The following is an 18,816-nucleotide window of genomic DNA, read 5'->3' on the forward strand; positions in this document are numbered from 1 at the left end:
TTTCTTTGTGTGGATCTGCATTACACTTACACCATTTGTGTTAAACAAATTTATGTGTGAGAATCCCCTTAGGGAGCAATACTCTTGATCCTTAGTCCACCTGGGCACTGTGCTTATCTGCATATCATTTCAGAGCAAAGCTGATAACCTAATTCGATGACATACTGAGCAATTCTCAGCACAGCAGTGAGCCTTATCACCTCACCAGTTCTTCTCTGTGAGCCATCTTTATCTCAGAGCATGTGTGTGACCCCAATATCTGGCTTAAGAGGAGCTTTGTATCAGTATTACAAATTGGCTCTGCTAGAGAATTGTGAGCTTGCACTTTTCTGAATTTTAACTTTTGTCCTTTTTTTCTGACTGAGCTTGCACAAGTTAGAAGCAGGGATTTTTGTGGAGATGGAACTGAAGTTAGACATAATATCAAGTAAACTCTGAGTTTTCATGTCAGGGAAAGTCTAAGGGGCAGTGAATGCTAATCCAGCCATAGCAGATATGTCTCATGTATCTGCATTGTGCTAGCACATAAGTCATGCAGCACGAGCTGTGCAGTCCTTTTGCTTGTGTCTGAGAAACTAGTTAAGCTGTAGATATGATAACATTTACAAAGAGGGACAGCAAGTGATTGACTATGCATGCACTAGCATAACATCAAATTTCTCTCTTTATCTGCCCTCCTAAGCAACAACAACAGTCTTTGTTCTTGATTTCACAGAGAAAAAGAAGGGAGGAAATAGTCACCAGCCTTCCTCCACCCCATGAAAGAGCCACACCACATTTCACACTTGCACTGACAAGCTCACTAGGTGACATATACCAGATTTCTGAAAAGTACTGTGGAAGTTCAAACAAACATTGTCTCATTTTTACTCCAATAGCAGTCTGTTTGTTCCATCCAATAATGCCTCTAGCTTTCTTGCTGTTGTACAGAACACACGCGTACACCTGCCATACATTTGGCATCAAAGGCATTGTACAGCTTATGTTGCAGAGCAAACATGCAACTGAGAGAAAAACACAGCAATCAAAAGCAGACAGTGCCTCAATTTGATCTAATGTGAAAAACATGAATTTGTAACAAATACGCTGCTTTTATTTTTGTCTTCCAGTGATGTACAAGAATATTCTTTTGATGATAATTTGAGCAAACAAGATGTCTGTCAAAACTTCTGTAGCTAGATCAACAGATGTAGAGTAGCATTTTTGCCTTTTTTTTTTTTTAATAAAAAAAAGTCTGTTTGCATTACAGGTGCAACTGGAAACGCTCATGTTGCCCAAGATAATGTGCAAAGTTGTCAGTGTCTCAGTGCCCTCCTCACTGAAGGAAAGCACTCTCCTTATCCTTCTGTGACATGTCAAACACTTACAGTCTTGATTTTGTGTTTGCAAAGCTAGATCTTTTGGACTCATACTGTTGTTAATGTTTGGAGAGGCTTAAAACTCTCTACTCAGACTTTATCTGCATAATTCCCAATCTGTCGCACCTAATCTACTGCTCTCTAGTTTGCATTCACCTACCATAACTGGGATAAAACAAGGTCCTAGGAAGAAACTTGATCATGAAGTAAACATTAGGAAGATTTTAATGCAAATGGGACCAGCCTAAAAAATAAGGAGGCAGTTTAGCTTCCCACTCCAATGAAAGCTTTGATTGGAAGTTTAATAAAAGAAGGCATTTGACAGATTTGCAGCTGTCATTGAAAAGGTCTTTGAAGTTGTATTTACATGTCAATTTTTAAAATTTTTTAGTTGACTTTCTTAAGATTTCTATTCAAAAATATCTTATTAGGGTGAATCTAGAAAAGAAAGAATCACAATAAAGCAAAGACATTATGTTTGTAGAATTCATCCCCATGGAAAATGACATGCCCAGCTGACCTGAGTGAGAAATCAATTGATGTACTGAACGTATAAGCCGGTGCTGTCAGGGCAGGGGTCTTGAGTATGTCCTGCACACAGACGCTGTTCAAGGACTCTAGTGCTTTGCGTTTTGGCTCCAGATAGTAATTAGGTGACTCAGATTGCTGTCCAATAGATTAAATGCAATTGATTTCATCTTCAATATACTTCTTAGTAAATCATTATCATGTATGAAGTTTTGCACACACACATGAATAAATTAAATTGTAGTCACATCTACAGCAAATACACATTTCAAATCTTGGTTATAGAGTAGAAAAATGGGGTAAATTTGTCAGTAAGCTAAGCAAAACAAAGATAAGAGATCATCAATGATTTTTAACATCAGGATAAAATCTCCAGCTATGTGAATACAACCTGAATAACTGTTTTTGCTGTGGTTGTATCACAACCACTCCCCTTCTTGTGATAGAAGTAGCATACTTTCACATGTTTTAGATCTTTGGTTTAAGAAACATTGTTTAGAAGGTAAGGCACACACTCACATGGGACTGAATCAAAGACCAGTAGGTAGTTTTTGAACCAACAGTTACCATTTGGGGGGAGATATGTTCTCATAAAGTTAGTGGCTTGAACATTCATTCTCAGGAATACTACCAGCTAAATCTGGACTCCCTGTGAGTGGCAATATCCATCAGTGGGATTCGTAGGAGAAGGATCTGATTCATCCTGCATCAAGCAGCCTATCCTGGTGATGTTAATGATAAAGAAAGGCAACTGGGAACACAAATTGTAGAAGAACTTGGAAAAGCAAGTCAGAGCAGTATTTTTTTTTGAAAGCAGCAGTGGCAATAAATGTTTCCAAAGTTAACAAAAGCATAGGTTTTTTTTGGGGTTTTTTTTTTTAGATAAATGTTTTAAAATAAATATCAAATAGTTCCTCTTGGTAACTCTTCATTTTGTTTTTTTTTTTCATGTTACTTTAGCTTCACTCTATATTTTAATCCGAAAACTCATTATGTTCATCTATTTTTGTGCTTTTCTTATAACTCACTTTCAAATGAGCAAGTACTATTCATATGAGGCACTAAGTAACATTAGTACTAGATCCCATGTCTTCTTTTCACTGCCAAGCATTAAAAGAAGAGGGGAAAAAATCATCTTCAACTCAATACAGAATTAAAAAAAAAAAAAAAAAAAAAAACTTATAATCAATGTTTCAGCTTTATTATATTCATTATTTGCCACTACAACAAACAACCTCTGAGGTGCTGCCCAGATAAGTTCATGCCTTCCCATTGGGACCATCAGTACCATTTATTCTGGTTATGCAATGCCCACAATTTTCACTGTGTCCAGTTACTGCAATTTTTACCCAAGTGATGCTTCATTTGAGGTAGTGACCTTTAGAAATGTCTTCCCAGGATTTGCAAACAAATTATCCTTTCTTCAAAGTATATTTTAGTTTGTACTGACAGTTTCACCCAAAGAACACCACTTGCAGCCAGCTATTCCTGCAGCATATTCTCACCTCATTTCGTAAAATGGCGATGTCTCTTGGTCATTTCAAATAGAGCTTTTGGATTCCATCTCGTCCACCCCCACCTCAAGTGTCTGTTTATTTTTATGTCAGATCTGACATCCTTTTTTTTTTTTTTTCCCTGCAGAACAAGTACCACATCACATCAGACTCATTGGTAGCATTTTACATCTCAGTCATGCTTGGCATCATTAAGAGTGTTTCTTATTAATACTATTCTATGTTATATTATATTTTATTTTTAATTTTTGGCACTGCTTGCCTGCTAATCTATAACACTAGGATTAATATCAATTAATGGTTGTATTCTAAACCTGTAGAAAAAACTGCCTAAAATAGCACCAGAAAATCTGTGGCAGAATTTGCTATATAGGCTTCCGGTATTGTTAGAGCTGTTTTAGCAGAAAACAACTTAATACGTATGGCTACAGATTTAGCTGCAGTATTTTCTGCTACAGTCATCTCCAAGGAGTCAGTATTATATCTTAACACAAGTCTATTTGCCCTTGCCAATTTAAACAATACCATCTATGCCTGCTTTCCCTCAAGGTGCTGATTTTCCTTTATCATTAGAATGACTTTATCATTTTCTCACCTACCTCTGGCTCATTGGGGAAACCCTGCCAGTGTTCTTTATTTTACTGTTCACTTTAGGTTGTTATAAAACATTCTTGCCCTTCCTCTAACGTGTTTTTGGACCATAAAATGACTTTTATGTATCCTTTTGAATATATATTCCTGTAACACCTTAGCAATTGCCAAGTTGTTTCCTTTAAATAAAACTGCATCCATGACTGAACAGTTTCCTTTGCAAAACCCTTGGAAAATTCTGATCTTGCTATCCCAAGCTGGTGATTTTGATGATTTTCTGTAGTCTTATCACAGCTGTAGCTCTGGCATTCTCTTCCCACCTCTAATCCAAGATCTGTTAAGTTTGTTCCAGTGTTGACAACTCCGTAATACTGTAATAGACATTGTTCTACTGCATGTCTGCTCAGAGAGTGTTAGCATAGTTATTAAATCTTTCCCACTTTTATATCAGTTTGTAATTATCGGTTTCTATCTGAAAAAAATAATAATTTCCAGGTTCTCAAACACTGGAATTATTTGCCACATTCCCTAATGATAACAGTAAATAATGTCTCACTAACTTCATCTAAAGAAGAGAAATACAAGAAGAGTTAGAAAGAACGATGTGAAGCTTCTTATTTCCATTTCTTAAGGTCAAAGCCTCCTTCTGAACAGATTGAAACCTATTTTTGGTTAGTGGTTAGTGTGGTCAAAGTGATGCATGGACCAGTGCTGATCATTTTTCAATCACCCTACTGTAAATAGACTCTGCCAGATCCTCCCTTGGAACTTCCACAGAAAATTTAGACTTTTGCTTACTAGCATAGTAACTATGCACTACTGATTATTCAAATAAACCCATCCATTTCAGAATCTCCTTAACTTTCTCTGTGATGCCCCTTAGACCTTTTGACACCATTTAATTTAAGCAGCATGCTTGGTCACAAATGTCTTTGTATAATTTAGCATTAAGCTTGGGACACTTTTGGGACATTTTAGCAATGATTTCACCCTCATTTTAATCTGCATAAATACCTTGTAGTCTTAAAGTCCCTAGCAGTTGTAATATGTCTGTTATATAGAACTTGTATTATCCTTATTCAGATTTGGGCCACAATCTCAGTCTCTTTATAAAATTTGAACAGCTCAGGGATCTTGTTCATCAACATCTAATGTCTTATTTTTTTTTCATTTTTAAAGCAAAATATTGCTTGGGCAGGTCTTAGTGTTGTTTACAGTACAAATGTACAAGTTGTTTTTATATAAACCAGCCACCTACAGTCTAAAGAGATATATTATTTAGACCCCTTGTATGTTTTCTCTGGATGATGTCTGTGAGCCAGAAGGGTATTCCAGGTGACTCAGATGTCCAGGCCTCCACCTTATACAAGACTATCTCAGGATTTTCTCTCTGCTATGTCATTTAGTATGTGTATAATGAATGTAAGTATTATTTTAGAAAGTCTTTGTAAATCAATTTTTCTCAGAAATGACAGTTTTATTGAGAGTGCATTGTACTTTGGCTCTGTGCTTGTATAATAAATCTGATATTCCTGGGATGAGTGCACAGTGCATCCAGGTAATGACTGGAGAGCACCAATGCCTCTCATTGCCCATTTTTCAGGTGCTGATGCTACATCAGCTCAGTGGTGTCAGGTCATATATTCAGATGTACCCAAGAAGACAGTAGTGGAAGTAGGCAGAGAGAGGCATGAATGCCACCTTCTTGAAAAATGTACTTTGCTTGGCCTTATTTGTAAGAGGGCTCTGGGGTCGCACTTTTTTCACTACAAAGTTGATTTTTACTGCCCCAAGACAATTTTGTAAGGAAAAAATTGATTAAGATTTAGGCAATCAAAATATTTTTCGTTTAGTTACTGTATAGGAACTTAAATGTCATTATTTTGCCAAAGTTAGAAATTCCATATTTATATAAATAATACTGCCCCATCTTTAATTTTTTTGCTTTTGCTCATATATGAGTGCTCAAATGGTTTGTGAGTCTCTCTGTGTGGAGCTGGAATATCTTATGTGAAGCCAAGTTAAAAACTTCAGCTACTTATTCAGCTCATTTTTTCAACTTTAACTGTACTGGCTCATAGTTAATCCAGATTTCTTTGGCATGTGCATGTAGTTCCTTTATGCTCATGAGATTTGGGGTGTACATGCATGCAAGACGTGTGTTGATCCTGGCAGTCCCAGAAGCCTCATGGTGGCTGAGAGGAGGCCTTTACTGATACCCTTAAAAATCAAAAGTGACAAGATGGGTTATTTTTCCCTTCTATTGATGACATTATTTATCACCACTTTGATCAGTTTTCTGGAGATTTTATATAATCATTTCTTATATATCTGTTCCGTATTAAATCTACTGCTGTTCTATATGTCAGGTGTATTTTTGAACGTAAAGAAGATCAGCCTTCTATTTATTTATTTGTGCCCATACGTCAGAGCCGTTTCCACAAGCGAAATGGATAGAGGATCCATTTGTTTTTCAAAGTGAAGGCATAAGACAGCTTTTACTCAAGCAATTAGATTTCCATGTTATACATTATTAATGACTTCATTAATGCTATTAATGACTGCAGTAAGGTCATATTTAGAAATGCCATGCAACAGTAGTATTCCATGTTGCCATGCCTCCATTAAACCAACAAACAGTTTATATAACTTTTTGATCAGTGTCTAAAAAAGTTGTAACAGAGAGCAAATATTATACATTTTAAACATAGATACAGATGCAGACTGAAAATTACCCAGAAATCACTAGCAGTCATTCTCTAATCAAAATAGTGATTAAATGTTTACCATAATTGAAAGATATATATATGTATATTTGTTATTAAATTCAGCTCAGCTTCCAAAGGATGTAGATACAAGACATTTTATACATTCATTATATAGATACATTAATACAAGATATTTTATTCATTCATAATTTTTTTTCAACCATTTGCCTTCTCAGTCCTGGAGGCTGTTCATCTGTGTTCAGTAGGAAAAGAATAGAAACACAAAGCTCGAGAATTATGGTAGAAATGGTGCATCTAGTAATGTAGGTTGCTTCAAAAGCAATGCCTCTTATTTGTTACTGTGGAAACTACAGCAAATACAAAGACAAATAATACTATTTGATATAGAAAATTCTGAGCTACAAAATAATATTTTTTTTCATGTCATTACAATTAGCTGTGTATTTTCACCAATAGTGACCAAGGCCCTGTGTGCCACACTTGAAAAATCTTCGCCAGAGGAGCTGACCCACTATTGCTGCTGCCATTGCTTAAACGCACCACCCATTGCCTCCCTGTGATCACATCCACTGTTTGGGCTCCATAAATACTCATCAAATGTCAGTGGATATCACTGGGTACATATTTTTCTGCTGGGAAGAATTTGGTGACGCATTTTTGCTTCATACGCACTTCCATGTCAGATGACCTTCTGTCAGACTGCCCCTCTGCTGCCATCCATCCCACAACAACAAAATGTAACAGGATATTGGTGGGAAAGTTCAATCTTTACTGCTGTGCCACCAACATCTGCCTCTGACATCATGAGCCAACATAATAAAATAGGAGGCATTACTTTCGGAGCTATCTTCATTTTTCCTTTTGTCTGTCATGATCCACCTCTTCATGTTCCAGAAAAATCAGAAATATCTTTACTGATAAAAGTTAGGTCAAATGGTGTGTGTAAAATGTTCTTCGCACACACACACAAAATAATCAGTGAAGATAATTTTTCAAATGGAATTTATTACTCATTGAAGAAATGAGTTCACATATGTAGAAGGAAGCAGAGTGGATGTAGCTGTATGTAAAACAAATCTAGTCTCACCCACTAAGCTTTGCTGTAGATGGATCATCTTCTGGTAGTCTAAGACATTCATTACACTTGTGCATTTTTTGCTTCTCCTTTGAGAACTAGCACTATGTCAGAAATTTTTGTAGACTGAACTGTTATTCCAGGTAAAGTACTAGAAAATCCATTAAATGGGGAATGCGCTCTGCCTTGGCTAGATACCTTACCTGACCGATGGATCTGTAACCTGTATTATTGTCTGTTCTGAGCTGAAGTTTGTGTTATCAATTTATCAGTGTTATAGCATTAACCTGTCTTGTTCAAGACAATGATGTTATTCTGGTTTGCAAGTATATAGTGAAGAGTCTCTTCTAACTGACAGGTATCCTAACAGAAATTGCTGAAATGAAGTTACAGCATTTCTACTAACTCCCAACTGCTGTGAAGGAGGCAGAACCCTGCTGTTTTCTCTAACATGATTTTCTTGGTTCCTGAAAAGAGCTTTTGTCTGATACTAGCTATGGCAGTAAAAATTCAAAATCGGAAGTGGATCACAGCCAACTCTTCCACTTGTGCTCAGGATAAGTATGCCATTAACTACGTCTTTTAAAGTTATTTATCTCATGAAAGCAAATGAGTTCAAAGACCTCCATTTACTGTTATATGAATGCAAATATATGTTATCAGGTCTTTGCTGTTTAAGTTAGGCATTTGGCAGGAACAGAAGTGGAGTTTGCAGTGCAATACAGCCCATGCCTATAGCTTGTTTGTAAAATAATATCTGGTTGATAATAAAAACATATAGTCTCTCCCCTTCTCTCACTCAGTCTTCCCCCCCTGCCAAGTGTATGTATAAAATAAGGCAGAAGTTAGAACATTACTGATATCAGCCCTTGCTTTTACATGTATGTGTCTTGATTTCTCTCTGGTGAACTTGAGACCTCCCTCCCAGGGACACAAGATGGTCTATTATACATAGTTCTCACACTGAACTGGATTCAAAGTATTTTATGGGAAATTGTCTTCCATCTCTGTATGTCTGTGACTCTCACTGTTCAACTATCTCATTTTTTTTTTCTCTTAGAGAACATTCAAGGAATAGCACAAATATCAATGTGAACATTAACGCTATTGCTAATCACAGTGTTTTCCAGGGATAGCTTTTTTTTCTTTCCACAATGTAAACATTCTCTGAACTAGAATTGAATCACAGAATATAGAACAGAATTGTTTGTGTCAGAGGGACCTTAAAGATCACCTCACTCCAACCCCCTGAAGGTCTGATTGCCCAGAGCCCCATCCAACCTGACTTTGAACACCTTCAGGGATGGGGCATCCACAGCTTCTCTGGACAGCCTGAGCCAGTGCCACCTGGCACTTTAAAGAATTTCCCCTCAACATCTAACCTAAATCTCTCCTCTAGTAGTTTAAAACCATTCCCATTGTCCTGTCACTATCAGAGCACATAAAAAGTCAGACTCCTCCTGCTTGTAAGCTTCTCTCAAGTACTGCAAGGACTCATTGTTGTCTCTCAGCAGCCTTCTCTTCTCCAAGCTGAACAAGCCTAGCTCTCTCGATGTTTCTTAATTGGAGAGGTGCTCTAGACCCTGACTATCCTCATGGCTCTCCTCTGGACCCTTTCCAAAAGCTCCACATCTTTGGTGTCCTGGGGGCCCCAGGCCTGGACACAGTACTCCAGTCGGGCCTCACAGGCACAGAGCAGAGGGAGACAAACCCCTCCCTCTCCCTGCTGTCTGCCCCTCTTTTGATACAGCCCATGATATTGTTGGCCTCCTGGGCTGCAAGTGCACTCTGCTGCCTCGTGCCAAGCTTTTGGTCCACCAGGAACCCCAAGTCCATCTTCACAGGGCTGCTCTCAATGATTTCTTCTCCAAGCCTGTAGATATATCTGGGATTCCCCCAACACAAGTGCAAAACCTTGCACTTGAACTTGTTGAACCTCATTAGGATATTGTGGGCCTACATTTCAGGCCTGTCCAGGTTCATCTGGATGGCATCCCTTCCTTCCACTGTGTCAGCTGAACCACTCAGCTTGGTGTCATCTGCAAAACTGCTGAGAGTGCAGAGAAAGTCCCAGTTGCTTTGAAGAGGAAAGCACTGTTGATAGCCTGGCTGGCAACTTCCACATCTTGCTTCTACATAAAAACAGCTTTAATTTACCTTTGGAAAGTTAATTTACATGAGCAAAGATAAAATTCATTTACAGAAGATACTAAAAGTTTGTTGAGAAAAATTTCTGCTGCTGAAATGTCCTCTCTCGATTTGTCTGCTTGCAGAGAGAGAGCTGCAGCAGGACAGAATTATAAGTAATTTATTCTCCCCAACTTAAAATCCTTTTTTTTTTTTTTTTTTTTTTTTTTCCAGATTTTCAGAAATTGTTGCTGACTTACTTGTCTCCAAATAAAATGTTCTGTGGAAGATATTTTTCTTTAAACTCATTATTTGAAATTCAGGTTCTTTTAATTTACTTCAAATGAGTCACTCAATACACAATTATGAAGATAGTCCACATTGCACAAGAGCAGATGTGTTAAAGGGAGCTATGTAAGATAAATTTCATCTGCCAGCATTAATATATTAATGACATGATTGTGTGTGACTTCAGTGTTTTAACTTAGCTGATAAGGTAATATGCCTGCTATGTACCAGGTATGGCCATTATAATGTGCAAGTATGCAAAATGCTTGAAATAATAACAATGACAACAAGAATAATATCACTTTAGTTGTCTTCATTTCTAATATTAGCAAAGAATAAGGAAGAACAACTCTCCAAAACGGATTTAGAATGTTTTATAATGCAACAAATTTTCAATCAGAGGGAAGCTAAAAGGTCAGATGAGTGAGCTGCAGGAGTTATTCTGGGATGAGAGAAGCACTGCAGGCTGCTGAGGGGCCTTGAGAACATGCAGGAGCATGGCTCTGCTCCTCACCAATTTTTCCTCTGCCTGGGAAGTGGGGCTACTTCCCTCGAGGGCTTGTAAAGAAGTGGGAAAGATCCCTCCTGCTCAAGGACAGTTACCTCAGTCAGCAATAAATCACGCCCCTTCACATGTGAAGTAGAGACAAGGCCACAAACTGGAACAGCCTCCCCAGAGTCATGGTACCAAGCTTGTCAGAGTTAAAGTAATATCTAGACAAACCTCTCAGGTGGTTCTATGTGGAGCCAAGAGTTAGATTTGATGATCCTTATGAGTCCCTTCCAACTTGGGATATTCTGATTCTATGAGCGAGGATGAAATAGCTTGCACAGAAAGACTGCAAGCTAGTTCCCAGTCTGTAAACTTGAAAATCACAGGCAAGACGTAGCAATTACAGAACCATTTTTGTTGCTGCAAAATTACACAGTTTTATTGCTTTCATACAAATGTTGAAGCATATCTCAACTGTGTGCAAAGCAGTGTATTCACTCGCATTACTTTTAATAGAAAATCTCTTGAAAACAGATTGGCCAAGGAATGTTTGTCATAACTGCTGTCCGAGCAAGTCATGCAAACCCAACCAGATAAATAAGGTAATGTGTCCTGCCACTTGTAATTTTATCCTCTATTATGTTTCTTCAGAAGGTTCTTAATTTTCATCTAAATGTCTCCATCTTAATAAGACTTACATTTGGCTAGATCCCAGATCAATTTTGTTCAATAGCAACAGAAACTATATCAAACTTATCCTTTCCTGTAAATGAACTATAGACCATATATATAATGAGTTAAAAACAACCAACCAACCAAAAAAAAAATATAAGCAAGCAAACAAATTAACAGATTTAAGTCTCTATTGAAATGTGCCTTTTAAAGATTTGTTCAGGAGTCTTGCAAATCCAGTAAAGAAGCTTTTGAGGAAGTGGATGTTGCATGTACGAAATGTTGGAAGAGATTAGTCACATAGGTTTTGCATTCTTCATGCTGTTTCTACAGGAGATGTGCTGAAAGCCATAAAGATATGCTTCTTTCTCCAACTAATTTATTTCACATATACAATAATTTGCAGTCAATAAATCTAGGATAGATTTCGATGGTATGGCATTGGTGTGGCAAACAGAATGGATAACTTTATTCATAATGTGGTTGTGGTATTTTTATAATCAGTTTTGTAATGTGATATCACTGGAGAGTATCATCAACCAGTGTTCAATATTAAACAAAGTTTTCCAAAGCAACACATGCTATATACTAATTCATGTCATCAGGGATCCATCTTATGGTGTAAGAGACTCATCTTGTGTGCACATGGCTTTCAACAAGATGATAGTACTGAGAAATTTACTTGTACAGTTTTATAGCTGGGCACTCCAGATGGAACATTTTACCATAGCAGGACATTTTACCAAGAGGGAAATAACTCCCTCACCAGTCAGACTTCTCTTGACTTAGGAAAACAAAACTTGTGAAAGGGTGGGAACTTTTGAGCTCTTTAATGAGAAATAATGACTTTAAAATAGCAGTCTCTGTGGGGAATATTCACAGAACCTTTGTTTATTTCTTCCACCTGTTGGCTTGTATGTTTGGCTTCTTAAAAAAAGCAAAATGTTTAATTTGAGAAAATAATTTCCTTAAAAATATCTATTAAAGAGGGAAATGTGTTTAAATCCAGTAATATAAACAATCCAGAGTTTAATATTTGTGAAAAAAAAATAATTTATAGTTCAAATCTCTGTGTAATGGTCTACTTATATTCTAAACTTTAAGAAAATAGAAATCTTGATCCTGCATCTCAGTGTGTTAGTCATCAGGCTTAGTTTAGGTATAGTCTACATTTTTTCAAGTGCTTTCAGCTGTTAGAAAGAGAAGGTTCAGGCTACCAGCAATCTAATAACCAGTTCCTTCAGATTGCTGCCTTTCCTGAAGGGCCTTCCTTAAAGTTCATACTGCGCTAAAAGAATGTAAAATTGGCCCTTCCTGATTCTGGATTGTGCTGGATGTACTACTTGTAACATTTCAACACACACAGGCACAGGTCCAATAAAACATGTGCAAAGTTTGAAACCCATGAGTAACTCCAGTTGAACATGCCAAATATGGTAGGATGAACCACTAAATTCCAGAGTAAAAATATAGAATGAAACTGGGTCTTCAAACACAAAACTGCAAACCTTAGAAGGATAGTTAATCAGCACTTGTCAAGAAGGATGAGAAGGATGTTGCTTTTCAGCTTATTCTCATATATCATTATGGTATCTAACTTCATTGAACAATTCCTAAGAAATATATTTGCATTTAATTTTCCTTTTCTTAAGTTTCTGCTTATTGTGGCTTTTAACTCCAGTAGGAGATTGGATATTGGACTGAATTGTATAAGTAACATTTTTCTACTTCAGCAAAATCACTAGATTTACATAACTGAGCACTGAATAGAGACTGGAAATATTTTTAAAGGTCAAATCATAAAACTGTAAACTCCAGAGGGAATTATCTCCAGAGAGTTATATCAAGTGTACCACTCCCCCTGTATGAAAGCTTAATTGATGTCACTTGGTTGAAATTATTATCTCTTGAGCTGTAAGCTGATATGACGTTATGTAAGGTATCAGAGTAAAATGCATTTTTCAGATCAGATTTTAAGCCCAGCTTGCGGTATCACAATTGTTCATTGTAAAAAATGATTATTATGTCACAAACAGAGGATTATGATGTCAGGTGGGGAATAAGTGCAGAGCAGATAAATTCTTAAGAAACAACAGCGATTCTGTTTTCATGCACTGTCTTCAGAAAGAAGGAATGGGAGAAAAGAAGTGCAAGGAAATATACTGCACAGAAGAACGCTTGTTCCAAATAAGACATTTCATAAAGTTTTCCATAAGGTGACAGCTGCTTTTTCAAGAACCACATTCTGTTCTCTGTTACATCAGTGCAAATCCAGAGGAATTGCATTTGAATTGTTTTTTTGCTTACGACTGACATCAGGGTAACCGAGAGTAAAATTTGGCTTTAATACATTTTCTCAGAAACAGAAACCATTTATTCCCCTCAAAATAGGGAAGGGGGAATTACCGCACGTCATATGACATCATGTATCGTTCAACACTTCGGAAGAAAAATGGAGAGCAAGATCTGTTTGAAGTCTGGGATGTTGTTTTTTTTTCCTCTTCTCCTCCATTTATTGGGAAACGCCCCTTTTCTGAAGCACTGTATAGACCTTTTGAGCACAGGGGAAATCTCCTAACAGTTGGTTTTGCCATCACAATAAACTCTTTAAGGACACTAATTCTAGTCTTCAGCACACCGTTCACTGTCGTTAGCAACATAATGCAAGTAGTTTCAAGGCTCCTTAACAGCAGCTAAAAAGGACTGCTTGAAACAAATTTAGACTTGATAAACTTAGGTCTGAGGTCTGGAATATTGCTGTAAGTGGTAAATACTGGGCTTTGTCTGCAATGTCATGTAAAACCATCTTTCTGAAGCCACCATGCTTTCCATACCTTTGTTCTGTGGTGGGGGAGGAGGAAAGCAAGATTTCAGCTTCTAAAAGCAAATGACAAGTAGTTTCAGAACCTAAATACTAACACACCAACCTGCTGGCTTCATTTGTATTCAACAGATGCTTCGTTTTTTCCCCCTCGCTGCCTAGTCTGTACTGATCAGTATAAACAATGGAATTTCTGTCTTTATGAACATATTCTCGTTCTGTTTCACTTGAAGGTAGAGATAAACATGCAAGAAAAAAAAAAAGAGAGAGAGAAAAAGAAAGGAGAAAAGCAACCATCATGGGCACATATTTATAGTTTTTTTTTTTTTAAGATTGTTATGTAAAGCTTTAAGAAATACTCCGAAATTTGGCTGAGAGATTCATGAAATCAGTAAGAGGCATATAATCTTTAAACAGAAAAATAAAACAACAACAACAAAAACCTGAGGGATCCATCTGTGAGATATTTTTAAATGTCAGGGAAAATGAAGAAGAAGGCTAATTATGCTAACTTTATGTTACACTATTCATATGCAATATGTATTGTCTCTCCCTATATGTGTGTATGTATATATGCTCAGTATGTGCAAATTTGAGTGTTTTTTTTTTTTTTTCCCCCATTACTGTTGGTATAGCATAATATGTGCTGTAATTACTATTTTTCATGTACGGAACACCTGGCTTATATATGTATATGTATTTCCTTCCTAGTTTGATCATAACGTGTTGCTATGTAGCTAATTTTGGTCCAGAATTAAAATTTTTCATTGTTATGGAAAATATTTACTGGCAGTACCAGCATCTTTGTCTTCCTTCTCCTCTGGTACAGGGAAAGGAGCAGGCTATGAAGGAGCAGAAAGCTGCTATACAGTGTCAGCAGATTTCCGTTATCGTATGATCTCCAGCAGGGTGTCAGGCTGCACTCCTCCCCACATCTAGCCATATGTTTCCTTTATCACCTTTACCGCTGCTGTTAGTGCTCAGTCACTGGGTGAACTGCTTCAGGGAGCTCTGAGTGCTGAAACTGCAGCTTCAACTACTTGGGGAGAAGAGAGGGAAGATGGACTGCCACTGCTCAGACTTAGGTTTGTCTGCACTTTCACCAAAGCCAAGTTCTTATTAGAGGGTCAAGGATGTGTGTTTTACTACCTGATGCTGTTTCTATTAATACTTTCTGTACATATGTGTAAATATCAAAATATCAAAATATCTCATATTTGAAAAATTTCTAGAATGCCTGGGAATGCCTGGGAAAGAAAAAAAAACAAACTAGAATTTCAGTTATTTTCTAGTTTCCTTTAGAATTGCTCTAATGTTATATGTGTGTGCATGTGTGCTGTATACAGTTGCACTACATTTGAATTTCCAAAAGTAATGATGTGATCCAAGAAACTGTCACCTTCAACCTTGTATTGGTTCAATAGGTCCTGAAAAGCTTGCATAAAATGTTCTTTCTGATCCCAAGTGAGGAGTTACAGGACTCACCTGGCACAAACTTTACAATATTCCAGTGTTGCCACCATCATTTCCAAACATTAAAGCCAATATTCAGATCTGTACACACAATTTCTTGGTTGTAATCCACCAATTTGAGTGGATGAGCTGATCAAGATCCTCTTCATTTCATGTGCACAGCCATGAGTAACATGGTTTGCCTTTCATGTTGCTGTCACTACTGCTGAAGTGCACCATTCCACTTGGAGGAATTCAGTGACTCACCTTTGCTTCTTCTGCATTTCCATGTCATGTCAAGTGGCATTTTGTCAGGCTGCCCCTCCAGTGCCATCTGTCACACAACAACAAAATGTAATGGAATACTGGCAGGAAGGTTCAACATCTAGTGTTATACCACCAACATCCAGCCCTGATGTCATGGCCTCTGATGGGCCAACATCATAAAATGGGAGGCATTACTTTCGGAGCAGACCACGTAACTTTGCTCTGGATTTCAAGACTTCATGAGACAGAGGAATCTGTCTTTCCTGTATTTATATTCACCTTCTTAATATATCATGGACTATGATATCAGAGAAACAAATAGGAAAATGTAGTGGAAAACTTTTCTAAAATTGTTACAAATTCAAACCAGATAAGGGATAAAGTTCTCGTCCCCTTCTGAAACCCCTGTTCACTGGGGATTCAGAGAGGGAAAGAGAGAGTGAGAGAGTTAGTTAATGCTTTCTTAGAGTCTGTTTTTCTTTGAATCCACCCCCCCTAGCCCCTCCTCTTCTAGCACACACTTTCACATATTGCTGACTCTAAAAGCATTCAAAGAGGTCAAATTATTGAAAGTTCAACCAAGTTTTCCTAAGCTATCATAGTTTACCTTTCATTCCCAGTTTCCACAGAGTAGTGGTTAAATAGCTATCAGTTTTGGCATCAGAAGGCATAAGCTGACTCTTTAGCCCCTGTTTTGTGTGATATTGTTTGATCTTCTAAAGATGATTTCCACCCACACACTCTGGTCAACAAAATATGACTTCTAATTTGTCTATGAAAAAAACATCCTCATTAAAAAGTTTTCAGTCTAGAAAATCAAATACAGCAGAAGTTACAGTTTTGTTGCTTTTATGTGTTTGTCATATAATAATGAACCACCCAGTGTAAGGAAGAAAAAAAATGAAAAAAGTAAAAAAGAGAAGAAACAAAGGTCCAGAAAAGAACAATGATCATTGCAGATGTTGTATAGCTTTTCTGTTCGTGGTTTCTGCCTATGACTCTGCTGCAATTCACCTGGGCTATGTGATGAATGGGTGGCACACAAGATAGTGTCATGTCTTTCAAGTCTTTGACAGTTGGCAGGAGAGGTTACTAAGCAAGATCACACAGGGCCAAAAGGTTGGCCGTGATGGATCCCAGATACAATAGAACTGGGAATTTTCTGTATACCTAGTGATAAGGAGGAACTTCCAGGGCTGACAGGAAGGACTTGCGTCCTATGATATATGAAGAGGTAAGGATATTATTGGCATAGTTTGTAAGAAATGCTGGATCAATTTCTTGCCACGTCTTACTGTGTGGCCCTAAGCAAATCCCAAAGGATCAGACCTTGAAAGGTGTATAGGGGTCTAAAGATGCAAATCAAAACATAAGGGGACTTTCAAAGACAAGTAGGAAATTCCAAAAGCCGTATTTTGATATTGATCTACATCCCTCTGAGGTCATGCCCTTATTTTTTCTGAGACGCAGCAGTCCTCTGGGTTTTGTGCTGGAAAACATTTTACTTACTGTCAATTTTTCCTTTTCTGGAAAAAAAAAAAAAGAAAAAAGAAAAGAAAAGAAAAGAAAAGAAAAGAAAAGAAAAGAAAAGAAAAGAAAAGAAAAGAAAAGAAAAGAAAAGAAAAGAAAAGAAAAGAAAAGAAAAGAAAAGAAAAGAAAAGAAAAGAAAAGAAAAGAAAAGAAAAGAAAAGAAAAGAAGAGAAAAGGAAAGGAAGAGGAAAGGAAGGAAGGAAGGGAAGGGAAGGGAAGGGAAGGGAAGGGAAGGGAAGGGAAGGGAAGGGAAGGGAAGGGAAGGGAAGGGAAGGGAAGGGAAGGGAAGGGAAGGGAAGGGAAGGGAAGGGAAGGGAAGGGAAGGGAAGGGAAGGGAAGGGAAGGGAAGGGAAGGGAAGGGAAGGGAAGGGAAGGGAAGGGAAGGGAAGGGGAAGGGGAAGGGGAAGGGGAAGGGGAAGGGGAAAAGAAAGGGAAAGGGGAAGAGGAAGGGAAAGGGAAAGGGAAAGGGAGAAGGAGAGGCAGGAGGAGGAGGGGGAGGAGGAGGAGAAGGAGGAAGAGGAGGAGGAAGGTGGATGATAATGGCTGAAACTGTAAATGAACACCAAAGTAACTGAATCAGTGAAACATTTGTGTGTAACACAACTTGCAAGAGGGTTCTACATGCAGTGGGGAAACGGACTGCTTTATTTTCTGTCTTAGAGCTCCACCAACCATTAAATACATAGGGCTAGAGAAACGAGCGTTCTGCAGGCTGTTGTTTGGGAGGAGATCTTCCATCTTTATTACAATTCCCTCAACTAAGGGAATCTTATTCCAGGCCTGGAATACGATTTAAGGGAGCCAAAATTTTCATGGTTGTTGCTTTTTTTTTCCCCCCTTCTTTGTGATTATTTTTCTTAAATTGGCTTTTCTCTGAAAAATTAAAACAACAAATTGGGCTTTGCATTTCCCTCATCCCCTGTAAAAAAAACATGTCCTTGCCAGTATTTCCTCAATGAAGACCCAACAGCCAATAAACATAAGAAATCAGAGGGACGGAAGTAGCTGAACTTGAAAGTTAATAGATTTGGAAGGTTTTTTTTCAATTTGGATGACTACCCACTGGAGACGAATCCATTGGAAACAGAATCTACTGACCCATAACATGAGTTGGGGAAAATAAGCTTTTTGTTACTGCTATTAATGTTACATGCTTGGCACTGATCTATTAAGGTGAGTTTCTTACTATGGCTCTGGATATCATAGTTCATGTATACTTGATTATGAAGATGAACATCAAGCAGTTGAGGCCAAGGGAATAGAAAAGGTTTGTTTAGGTTCAAAGAGTTATTTGTAAATGCTGCTGTTCAGACGGACATATAACCTGTCTACAGAACAGGATGCAAAGAATATTTTTGAAGAATTTGATGA

At 37.6% G+C, this 18,816-nt stretch overlaps 1 protein-coding gene across 1 annotated transcript in view; it reads left to right on the forward strand.

Annotated features, from left to right (window-relative positions):
* Positions 1 to 18,816, forward strand: part of SEMA3A (semaphorin 3A) — a 289,537-nt gene that overhangs the window by 92,031 nt on the left and 178,690 nt on the right. The gene's annotated exons all lie outside the window — the stretch shown is intronic.

The sequence above is a fragment of the Gallus gallus genome, chromosome 1 (assembly GCF_016699485.2).
Source record: "Gallus gallus isolate bGalGal1 chromosome 1, bGalGal1.mat.broiler.GRCg7b, whole genome shotgun sequence".
NCBI lineage: Eukaryota > Metazoa > Chordata > Aves > Galliformes > Phasianidae > Gallus > Gallus gallus.